This window comes from Rhincodon typus, chromosome 5, assembly GCF_021869965.1.
Source record: "Rhincodon typus isolate 14 chromosome 5, sRhiTyp1.1, whole genome shotgun sequence".
NCBI lineage: Eukaryota > Metazoa > Chordata > Chondrichthyes > Orectolobiformes > Rhincodontidae > Rhincodon > Rhincodon typus.
The window spans coordinates 102,649,556-102,662,307 of record NC_063336.1 but is presented as its reverse complement, the minus strand read 5'-3'; the positions used below and the strand labels follow the sequence as shown (position 1 = coordinate 102,662,307).

General features: G+C 42.5%; 1 long non-coding RNA gene across 2 annotated transcripts; it reads right to left on the bottom strand.

Moving 5' to 3' along the window:
• Nucleotides 1–5,600: 5,600 nt before the first annotated feature.
• Nucleotides 5,601–10,995, bottom strand: LOC125483069. 2 transcript variants are annotated; one of them, XR_007262057.1, is made up of 2 exons: nucleotides 10,884–10,995; nucleotides 5,601–5,927 (listed from the first exon to the last, which is right to left on the bottom strand). It is a non-coding gene; the product is annotated as an uncharacterized LOC125483069 (long non-coding RNA). The 2 variants fall into 2 exon arrangements; XR_007262058.1 differs by having other exon boundaries at nucleotides 5,601–5,979; nucleotides 10,884–10,983.
• Between the last annotated feature and the right edge of the window lie 1,757 nt (nucleotides 10,996–12,752).

Genomic DNA, 12,752 nt, shown 5'->3' with positions numbered 1-12,752 from the left:
GTTCGCAATAAACAACTGCACCTCCCAGTCGCGAACCATTTCAACTCCCCCTCCCATTCCTCAGACGACATGTCCATCCTGGGCCTCCTGCAGTGCCACAACGATGCCACCCGAAGGTTGCAGGAACAGCAACTCATATTCCGCTTGGGAACCCTGCAGCCCAATGGTATCAATGTGGATTTCACAAGTTTCAAAATCTCCTCTCCCACTACCGCATCCCAAAACCAGCCCAGCTCGTCCCTGCCTCCCTAACCTGTTCTTCCTCCCACCTATCCCCTCCTCCCACCTCAAGCCGCACCTCCATCTCCTACCGACCAACCTCATCCCGCCCCCTTGACCTGTCCGTCCTCCCTGGACTGACCTATCCCCTTCCTAACTCCTTCCCTACACTCACCTTTACTGGCTCCATCCCCGCCTCTTCGACCTGTTTGTTTCCTCTCCACCTATCCTCTCCTCTATCCCTTTTCTATCCGCCTCCCACTCTCTCCCTATTTATTTCGGAACCCCGTTCCCCTCCCCCTTTTCTGATGAAGGGTCTGGGCCCAAAACGTCAGCCTCTCTGCTCCTATGATGCTGCTTGGCCTGCCTTGAATAAATTTCTTTTGGTCACAGAGCATAGTTTCCTGCAAATGAATGTATTTTGCTCCTAACAAGTGTAAATGAGTCACAGTACAAGTTTAAGTGGATATCTTATGTTTTAGTTTTAGTGTCACAATGAACGCATTTAGGATTATTCAGCAAATGTTGCTCAACTGTAGAATCAGCAATCTTGCTACTGTTGCAATGTGACCAGCTTTACTCTTTAGTGCTCAATTTTAGAACGTTAATGTACCATCCCCCTTTGCAATACCTCATTAGACTAACAATGAATTGAAATGTAGTGCCATGATTCATGGAGTACTAACACATAGTTCTACCTTAACTTGCCTCATTCTGGTTGTCACCCTACTTCCAAATAGCAATTGTTTTGCTCTACCATGTGATCAAAGTTAGCAGCTTCCTTGATTAGCAGAAGCCCAGTTAAACCTGTTACAAGTCTTTCAGATGGATTTGAATCCATTGGTCCGCATAAAATACCACTGCCAACATCATCGTTGACCCTGACATTTTCTTTTAAACTTTAATGAGTAAACTCATTGTAAGGATTTGCAGTGTGGCATCTGAAAGAAGCAAAGACATACTCCAGTGGTCAATATGGCAGAATTTCAACTTTACTTGCAAAGCAGATTAGTTTTGGCTGATCTAAGAACTTAGTCTGGGCTATATCCCAAAATGGTGACTTTGGGATTTAAGGGCTCTGAATTTCAGAGTATTCTGGCATGCAATCCAAACACAATATGTATTCAAAAGAGTCTGGCTACAATAACATTATTAAATGTTACCATTGCTGTATTATGCAAGCATCCAAAAGCTGAAATTAACGGAGTTAGATGTCACATGCCACCAGATTATAGTCCAACAGGTTTATTTGAAATCACAAGCTTTCGAAGCACTGCTCCTTTGTCTGGTGAAGTGACAAAGGAGCAGTGCTCAGAAAGCTTGTGATTTCAAACTAAACCTGTTGGACTATAACCTGGTGTCATGTGACTTCTGACTTTGTCCACCATAGTCCAACACCAGCACCTCCACATCATGAAGTTAACAAAGGGTGAGGTAAAGGGAGAGGAAAGGCACTTAAATGCAACTTCTTTCACTTCTTGATCCCTGGCTGTTTGCGGGTATACAATAAAACTCCTCAGCAGAACACCACTGGTAGTTGAACCTTTACCCTGCTATAGAAACAGGAATTCCCTACTGTTAAGATATGCAAACCTACAAAATTGATTCAGACTGATTAACAGTTTCAAAAAGAGGTTGATGTATCCCCCAAGAAATGAACTGACCAAAATGAAAATCCTAAAGACAGGCCTTTTAACACACGAAGGTGCGACACACTGAAAGTGCAGCAGAACATTGGCTTGTTGTGAAATAAGAATCATAGAATCCCTACAGAGTGGCAACAGGCCCTTCAGCCCAACAAGTCTACACTGACTCTCAGAGCATCCCACCCAGACCCATCCCCCTAATCTACACATCCCTCAACACTGTGGGCAATTTTTCATAGCCAATCCACCTATCCTGCACATCTTTGGACTGTGGGAGGAAACTGGAACAAATCCATACAGACACAGGGAGAATGTGCAGACTCCACACAGACAGTTGCCAAAGGATGGAATTGAACCTGAGTCCATAGCGCTGTGAAGTAACAGTGTTAACCACTGAGCCACTGTGCTGCCCCAATAAGCTGCAATGATATTAACATTCAGTCTGTTGTGTTGTAGAAGTAATATAGAACTTTAGTTACAAAATTGTTGCTGGCGGTAGTGAAGGATTTATAGCTGAGTGGAAGGAGATATTCATTCTGACCACATGATATTATGTACCTACCGATCCCAGTGTTATTCCCGGGAAATGTTGACTGTGATCATATTTTTGTTGCAGCTTCTCATATTTTGGTGCTTACTATAATGGTGCATGGAAGGTCTTACACTGAAGAACAATTTCTGTACCCCAGAGTAGATGCAGTGGTTTTCCACATAGTCGTAATAACAATGTCCATTATTCTAACAGAACTTGTACTCAATTGTTCTTATGCAATAAATGCATCTTGTTGAAGATAAGACACTCTTCTCATTAGACTATCCAGTGGTTTTCTTCCACCACATTAGCAGATGCTGGCGTGCTTTAGTTGCTGGGTCCACCTACTTGTTGACCTGTGACCCAGAATGTCTGCCCCACAGTCTCCTCAAACTGTGGCACATGTTTTAAATAGGATAAGGAAAACATAGTTTTTGTGATGAATTCAACACAAATTTGCAGGGTCCATTAAATCTGCTCCCAGATACAGCATCCTCATTTGCAATCTGGAATCTTTCGCAACACGCACATATAGTTATCCCACGCAAATTTACATTGACATGTGGAAAACAAAATCACCCACTCATCCAGCTGTTGCTGGCCCTAACCACATGTCAAGATTGAAACAGGCCTCATATTCAATGTTTTCGGGTCTGTTGTCTTAACCTGTATACAAAAGCAACATTTAATTTAAAGTGCTTCCAGGAAAGAGGAGTTGAGTTGATATTACTGAAACAGACCCATTGAATCAGGTTCTGATGCAGATTCGCATCAAAACGTTAAGAGTTTTGACGCAAATCAGCAACCAGAGGTCAAATAGTTTTCTGCAATGTGAGGCTAGAAATTGCAAGTTGATGATGGAGGAACAGTCTTGAGGGAATCAAATAGCCCTTTCCTGTTTCTCATTCATATGTTCTATGTTCATACAGGAATAGTGGATGAATGTTTGAGCAGTAGCTGGCATTGTTATAATAAATGGAGTTAAAAATGGAAGATCTTATAGATACATTATTATTCATCTGCTTCATCATCGGCTGTCGGTCAAAATTGCCCCTTCAGGGGTCATTGGTAGCTTTACGTACTCTGGACATTCCCGAAAAAAAAAGGAACGTGGAACTGAATGTTTACCAACTGGAACTGTCTCTATAGCTGAGATTTGTTATCTGAAGAACTCTCACTGGTTATGAGTTTCACAACCAACATTTCCTGATGTACATTGAGCTCTCTGCTGCAGAAGGTACAATCTCTGCACCTGGTTAAAGGTACCTGCTTTATAAATATTTTGTCAAACTGAAACAATTTGTTGGGGCAACTGAGAGCTCCAAGGATCAATGGAAAGTACAGCATTCTCGTCCTCAGCCTCTGGCCTTGGTTGTGTTTCCACAGGCAGTTTAGCTAAGCAAAGACATCAATGGTATCATGATGGCAGTGGACATTATAAAAGCCCAAGAATTGGGGATGGGTGGATAGTCCTGGAACAGGCCACACAGGGGCTGGTGGGCTTGGGAGGAATTCATCGAAGGCAGTAAAAGTCTCATCTCATCAAGCTTTATCATATCACTGCTTTTCTCTTTCCCTCTTGTTCTTTTGTTCTCTCTGCCCTTAGTTTCTGGTCCTTACTGTGTTATTCACTCCTGTTCTGTTTCTTTCTCTGTGTTTCTGTTGTACTCTGCCTTTCTCATCCCCTTTGTTTTCAGCTGTTCTCTGTTCCATGTTTCTCTCTTTTTATTTATTACATGGGCCCAGTTGACACGTTAGCCAGTGGTCAGTTTGGACCAGGCGGCAAAACACTTGAGGAGATAGCTCATTGGTGCAGGATCCAGTGAGGAGTCCAGGTGGTTCCAGTCCATGGCTCTGGGACAGCAGACGGATGTTAGTGTTGGATCAACGTTGATAAGGGGACAGGTGGAAATCTGGCCACAATCATATGCTAGTTTCTACGTCAAAGCTGCAGAGAAATGACGCACATATCTCACAGTCCAGGGTTGTGGAGACAGAGTGAGAGCGCCAGGGTGGAGTTACTGAGAACTGCAACCCTGTACCACATAACCTCAGGAGGACAAAAAGCCAAGTATAACGGGAAGCTGGCTTTTATTGGCTTTAATTTAGACCCAGGCATGAAGGACATAGTGCAACAGCAACCAGACTGAGCCACAAAATGTGAGTGTAGCAAATACAAAGTCTCAAATTGTTTAATGTGTCACATGATTGAATGTGTCAGTATGCTATGGCCAGTTAAGTGGGGCGAGTATTCAGCATTCAAAGTGACTCTTATTTTGCCGTAAAAACGAGTTTCCTTCACTTCTCATTTGGGAGAACAGAGAAATGTTATCATGCTGTGTCCTGAACTAATGGTGAATGAAGCTGTGGCTCACACTTGACTCATTAAACGTTCAGTTAACTATTTACTCTGGGTCAACAATGGGAAACGGAAGCAATTTGACAAGAGGGTCAGAAGAAACAAGCTTTCTTTTTTAATAAACAACCCCCACTCCCCCTACTCTTCCAAATCCTTCCCTCGTTGTTCCCATTTGTCGTAAACCTATTCATCAGCCTTTTTCAGCGAAAAGGATGTACAATTGAGCCAAACTTTCATTTTTGATCTGAAACCTCAAGTACAGCACAATCTATAAAGACCTAGAAAAGTAACTGTACTGGTGATTGTAACCACAACCAAGCAAGTGAGGTCACTGGAATTTTTTTCTTGATTCATCCACCACACAAATACTTTCAGAGAAATTACCACCTGCTTCTTTGTGAAGTGCTGCCCACGCTCAGTGACAGCTGGGTTTGGTGATCTGACAAAGCACAACATGTTCAGACAAGCGTGGATCTATCGATACCTGTGTTCAGGCCAAAGAGGAAGTCAAACAGAAAGCCAATTACTGAAGAGTTGCTAAACGGACACCTGCACAAGTGACTCATCAGGTTGAGACCATTTAAGCAATTTGACTCCCTACACACAGAAAGCAATTAGTTCACGGGGGGTGGGAAGGTTTGTTGCTGTTAAACAAATATTTTGTTGACATATTGTAACTATCGAGCCTTGTTGTTATCAAAACTGGAATTAAGTGGTGTTGCTGACACGCATCTTATCCTTTCCAGAAGCTTCTATCAGCAAGATTGATTCTCAGCTGCATTCTAAGGATCATTCTGAGTTTATCTGGCTGACAGTAAGGTTTCATCACCAGCCAAGCATGACAGAATTTCAGAGCATTTATTTCAGACCAATTCATTGATTGGAAAACTGAGGACAATGGACAAATAATTCTTGCTGCTAACTTTCAGCAGCCACCCTGATGGCAGCACCAGAAGAGTATTCCTAATGTCTTAGCAAACCATTCAACTCTTAGGTGTGTTCATTTCCCCTTTTATTTGGAAGACTTCTTGATCCATGTTCATTTGGTAGGGTAGATGTTCCATTGTACACCATAAGCTGTTTCAGTGATGACAGTGTTCACAAACAAAATCAATGTACTGTGGTGGCATTTGGTACCCTCCCTGAACCAGCAGTTTGTGAAGAAACAAATCTGGTAAAAGAAGAGACAAATTACCAGAAAAGTTCAGCAGGTCTGGCAGCATCTGTGGAGAGAAATTAGAGTTAGCATTTCAGGTTAACTGACCCTTTCTCAAAATGGGATGTTTGCAAGCATTCTAAAGGCCTCACAGTGAGCATGTAAAAACGTCTTTGCAGTTTCTAGCACAGATACTTCCTTGTAACTACTCCTGCTGAATCAATATAAATTCATACGTTTATTGGAACCCCCATGTAAATAAACTTTTCAATGCACCTCTAGCAAGATTATAACGGAAGACCGGGAATACGACTGAGGGAAACCCATCCTTCATATCATTAACCTCTGCAAATCAGTCACATGCCAACTTCCCCAATTTCTTTCACCTCGCACATTTCCACTAGTATGACTTGCACATATAAAACCGACAATGTTGGGATTAGTTGCTGCGCTCTGATGGAGAAGCAAGAGTTAATTTATCTCCTTAGAGATATGTTTGGCAGTTCACTATTTTATCTGTTCTTGTTTCTCTGCTTTTATTTGTCTGCATTTTTAGTCATGCATTACTTCCTGCTTTTGTCAAGGATCTTTTGTTTAACTTACACCAGAGTGTTTTCTTCCAGTAATCTTTATCCCACAATACTTTCAGAGAAATCTGCAATTTCACTTGCAGCAGGATAACTGCTCAACATTCTAGGATTTGGAGAAGGAGAAGGCTTTTGTGTAACAGTGGTGGTATCCCTCCCTTTGAGCCGGAAGGTCCAGGTTCAAGTTTCACCTGCTCCAAAGGTGTGTCATTACGTGTCTGAACCAGTTGATTAAATATACTGAAGACGTTTGGAGGAAAGCAGATGCAATTCAAGTTGAAACGTTTGGCTCCTGGTCACCCGGTCTACTTGCTTTGACCTAGTCACACCTATCTGGATAAACTTAAGATTTTTGTCTTCATTATCTACGCTCCATGAGTGAAGTTGATATTCCAGATGATTTCCACAACAGAAACTGTTCTGCTTTCTGCTATGAATGACATGACCATGCTATTAGCTGTTTGCAAGGCAACAGTAGATCACCCCTGTTTGCAGTGCACCAAGACCTTGAATGAGATACAAAATCTAGTTTGTTAGAGGGAAACGCTTTCATTGCTTTCCCCACAAAAAGAGGCTACACCAGGAGGGGCAATGCATTTTCACCAAGTGACAGCAGGATTCCCACATATACAGCTCATTATTGATGACAACCTTGTTCAAACAAGCTTTGAACCACAAAACACCAAGAAGGGTCCCAATCCGAAACATCAACTTTCCTGCTCCTCTGATGCTGCCTGGCCTGCTATGTTCCTCCAGCTCCATACTGTGTTGTCTCTGACTCCAGCATCTGTAGTTCTTACTATCTCTACTTTCTTATATCATATTTACTACATTTGAAAATCACTATAAATCTCAGTGCTTTTACAAGCAGTAACAGTTTCTCCCTAACTACACTATTCAGCCCCATATGCTTTTAAAAACTTCAAACAAGATCTCCTCTTAACCTTCTTCTCTCCAAGGAGACCTGTCCCAGACTCTCCAATCTATCCTTATTATTGACATTTCTCCTCCCTGGAAACATTCTTGTAAATCTCTTCTGCACTGTCTCCAATGCTTCCTATAATGTTCTGGCCAGAAATATACACAACACTCAAGCTGCGGTCTAACTGTATCTGGTGTTCATTCAATCTTCTTGCTCTTGTGTTCTATGTCTCTATTAATAAAGCCCAAAATACTGTTTGCTTTGCTAACTATTCTCTGCATCTCTCCTGCCACATTCAGTGATCAATGCACACATACACCCAGGACCTTTGCTGCTGTACCTCCTTAAGTATAATACCTCCTGTTTTATATTGGCTGACAGTGTTCTTCCTACTAAAATGCACAACCTCACATACTTCTTTGTACTGAAATCCATCTACTACCTATCTGCACACTCCACCAACTTGACTATGTCTTTTTGGAATTCTACACTGTCCTCTTCACAATTCATAATGCTTTCAAATTTTATGTCATACACAAATTTGAAATTGTCTCCTACATACCAAGATCGGGATCATTAATACATAATCAGGGAAAGCAAATGTCCAAGACTGACCCCTGGAAAGTCCACTGCAAACCTTCCTCCAGTCCATAAAATATCCATTGGCCATTACTCAGTTAATTTTTTGCCATGTTCCTTCTGTCCCTTTTATTCCATGAGATGTAACTTTTCTCACAAGTCTGTTGTGTGGCAATGTATCAAATGCCATTTGAAAATCCATGCACACCACATCAACAGTGTTATCCTCATTGAGCCTTCTGTTATCTGTGTAAAATCTGTCCAGATCCATGCTGGCTTTTTTTTCTCTATGACCTACATTTTTCAATGTGACTACTAACTCCAAACCAAATAATTATTTCTAGATGATCCCCACAACTGAAGTTAAACTGGCTGGTCTGTAATTGTTGGGATTATCTTTATAACCTTTCTTGAATAAGTGCCAACTATTTGCAATCCTTCTGCACTCCCTGAGTCTCAGGAAGACTGAAAGGTTATGTCCAATGCTGCTGCCATTTCCATTCTCACTTTCTTCAAAAGCCTTGGATGCATCTCATCAGGTGCCAGGGCCTTGTCAACTTTAAGTATCAACAGTGTACCCCAGGCTTCCTCCTCATTAATTTTCACCATTTCTAGTGACAAAGATTCCTTCTCTGCTACCATGGTCTGGGCATGAGAAAGGCACATCAGAGAATTCATTTAAAAGCCGCAACCATGCCTCTTGCCTCCATTTGTCCATCCCCTTCCTGACTCTTCCTTTTACTACCCACTTGCTATTGATGTGCCAATAGAGCACTGTAAGATTCTTCAATATTGGCCATTAGGTTCCTCTTATAATCCTCCTTTACCTCTCTAGTATGCTTTTTCTCCTCCCCTCTGAACCCTGTGTACTCCTTTTGGTTCTGAATTGTAGTTTCTACTCAATACCTGTCATAAGCACACTTATTTTCCTTCGTTTTAACTTTTTCATCCAGGCAGTTCTAGATTCATTTACCCTCCTTTTCTCCTTTGAAGAAATATACCTTGACTGTACCCAAACTATCTTCCCTTTGAAGCTGGCCTATTGTTCAGCTATGTTCTTCCTGTCAGCCAGTCTATCCAACCCAATTTAATTCTTGCTCCAAGGAAGATCAGGCAGTCTCCACTGATTACTACTGGAGGACTATGGAGAGGTGTTGCAGCCTTGATTTCCTGGAGAATCCCATGATAAAATACAGAATGCAGCAAATGCACACATTTCCACCTATGTTATGTGGAACATTTGGCTAGTTCAAGCAGAGATTGTGCTGGTCAAGTAACATTGTTCACTCATCCTCACAAAGTCTTCAACAACATCTGCTGCACAGTGCAAACTACTCTTCAACTAGAGGCAAGGAAGAGAAAGGACAAGAAATACACAAAGATAAATTGATTCATTGACAGCACTTCTACCAGAAACCTGCAGCTTAACCCCTACATCAGTGCTGTTCGTAAAGTAAAACAGAGTGACCCAACAAACAATAAATGGTCCATTACAATGATTTGTACCTTAATTACCATGTACGCTTATCACATACTGCTTAATAATTCCCTTACTTTCCCCCTTGTCTCCATGGTAGGGATACAAATACTAGATGTAGTTTCGTTAGAAACTATGTTTTGGTTTTCTTTCATTCAGTCATTCACGTTGTTGATTGGTGTGATGTGTGATGGATTTTCCATAAGTGGGAGCTGCTTTTAATATGATTATATACCTTTTAAATATGCAAGACCGACACTCCAAAGAGCATCCCACCCAGGCCCACCGCCCCCAGTACCATATCCCTGTGATCATGCATTTCCCATAGCTAACCCATCTAGCCTGCATATCCCTGGACACTATGTGTAATTTAGCATGGCCATCCACCTAGCCTGCACATCTTTGGACTGTGGGAGAAAACCAAAGCAGCTGGAGGAAACCCACACAGACATGGGGAGAATATACAAACATCACACAGACAGGTGCTCAAGGCTGGAATCAAACCCAGGTCCCTGGCGCTGTGAAGCAGCAGTGTTAACCACTGAGCCACTGCGCTACTCGATTCATTTCAATTTGCTGGTGGAGTCGAAGAGAAATTTTCCAGAATATTTCCCTTCATGACCCTGTTTTCTTTTATTTCTTCGCTTCTCCCAGGCAATTATTTGTGGGTGGAGATAAAGGCCTGCATCATGGCTTTCAGCCAACAAGAGGTTGGGTCACCTTCACCCATCTATCAATTTTGACTGCCCATAGCATTGTGCAATGAAAAATATTTGGGTGAAACAGCTTTATTTTAAAAGGTAGTGAGAAACAACTTGAAACAAGTAGAAAGGGACCAGAAAGGAAAACAATATTAAAAAAAATTAAATACAATTAGTCCTTTCACCTGATACAATAAAAATGAACATAATGCTTGAATTTTTGTTGTGGCAATTAGTTTTCCTTCAAAAGTGCACAATTTCTTCACTGATAATGATTAACACAAAGTTTGAGGACTCCACACAAACAAAAGAAACAATCAAACTTCGACAAGCAAATCAAAAACATAAATTATATTAGAATGATTCATCAAGATATTTTGATCCAAGTGGGCCCTAATACAATCTGTCCTGGTAAAATGTTTATTTGCTAACGTGAAAAATATTGCTCTGTTCTGTTTTCTATGCAAAGGTTCAATCACTGCGGATCTTAAAAATAATAATTGCAGCAGATCGCTTGATTCTGGCTTTTGCAATAAACTAGCAGGTTTTGCCAATAAATCTCCTATCTTAAGCATGAAAATTTACCGGAACTATTTCTTAGTTTATTAAGGATGGATTGACAGTACATTAAAAAGAAATTTAAAAAGTCGATTTGATCATCTGATTGTAATTACAGTTTGCATTTATCTTAGCACATTATTTTACCTGCTGATTTCATTAACTTTGTGAAGTTTGAAGGACATTTTCACACTATCACTGTTTACTGCAACAGCTGAGAATTCAGAGCTCGGGTGGATAGGGGACAGGAAACAGGGTGTTTCACCTGGTTTGCACAGGCTTGCACCAGCCTGGCTCCTCTCAGCGTGCACCAAGGTTACAGGCACAAAACTCATTAGAGCATTCGCTTGAGGACGTTATTAAAGGCTGTGTCCTTACTAAGCTGGGAATTCTGATGAATAGCAGCCTTGGAGTAAGACAAGCTCTGTGTGCCTTCAAAGCTTTGAGCAATCCCCCTTTCTGCAGCTCTGACAGGCAGTTTTAAATCAATGTAACTAAACCTTGTGGTGCTAATCGGCAGAGCGGCTTTGAGGTCATTTTTCTTTCTTTAGAATTGCATTTCCTCGGCTCTTTGTGACTTTTTTGTCCTCTTTGACTGGATTTTTATGCAGTTGTCTTTTATTTTTCCATTTGAATCTAAGGTAGAGTTGCCAGCCCTCCATGATTGCCCTGGCATCTCCAAGCATTAAAGATTAATCTCCAGGACACAGCTGCGAGCAAGTTCAGAAGACAAATTATTGGGTCATTAAACCAAGTCGTGTTTCTTCGAATGTGTTCATTTTTTTTGTCATAAACTTAGTAGAGATTGGGGGAAGGAAGAAAAAAACAAGGTAGTTTCACTAAGAATAAAGGATAATCCAACTAGGAAATAAAGTGTTCATTTTCTAATAGGCGTGGGAAGGGAGTTTGGGTCACATTCGGGACATCATGTGATGAACACTCCAGGAATACCCCCAGCTAGATTGGCATCTCTAATCTGAAAGCAGCGCACTTCTTGATACTGCTCCAAGTCACCAGCATTACTTTGGCAGGGCAGACACTGTGGGCAACACATTCGTGCCAGGAGCTCGTTGGTCGGCCGTGGCAAGTCCACCCCACTTAGAGGAAGGGCATCATGCCTCAAAATGGTGGAAGCCATGGGCTTCAGGCCACACGCAAGGTGGAGCTGCGGCATTGAAAATCAGTGAAGGCATATTCCCCCCTTCACCTCCCCTCCTCCCACTATCTTCCCCCCTCCCCTCCCAATCACGCCCCCCCCCACCCCCAATCACCTGACGGTCCTGCTGGGGTGGAGCCCCTGCCTCTGGGTTAAATTCCAGCCCCAGTACACCAGTTTGATTCACTTTTTACTTCTTAGGAAGTCTTTCAAAGGTGCTACGGAAGAGGATTAACAGGACTCCCCCCCTCCCCCCATCCCTTCACCCCCTCCCCACCCCCCTCTCCTCCCCCCCGCCCCACCCCACCCCCGCCCCCACCTCCCCCTCCCCCAGGACCAAGCTGCATGTTCTTCTAATCTTACTTCGAATAGCTCAGTCACTGACCACACACCTCGATCACTTCGTCAATCACTGTCTGACTGAAGGCAAGGGAACCTTATGTTAGAAGGGGAACCTGTTTAACAGGGAGGTCTTGCATTCCACTGGGTGGGCTTACCCTGTACACACTGGAGTGTCACTCCATCGACTGCAATGAAGAAAGCTGTGCAGGTAAACACCAATCTCCAGCCCAGGTTAGAAAACTTCCCCTCCCCCTTCACTCACCTCCCACCCCTCCCCCAGCAAATTATCCAGGTAGTGCTGGTGCTATACTCAGGCTACTGTCGCCTGTTCAGGTGAATTGTTTTCGGTGCTGGGAGAATGGGGCTTAGGCCAGAACATTCTCCAGATCTGCTCCGGTTCCACCAGAGTTTCCTCGCTCGAAACCCCAAACTCTCTGACACACAAACAAGTGGGTTCCTCCTTTGTGATACCAAACTGGAGCTGGAACTGTTTCCAGTTCCTGAACCTGACCTGGGTG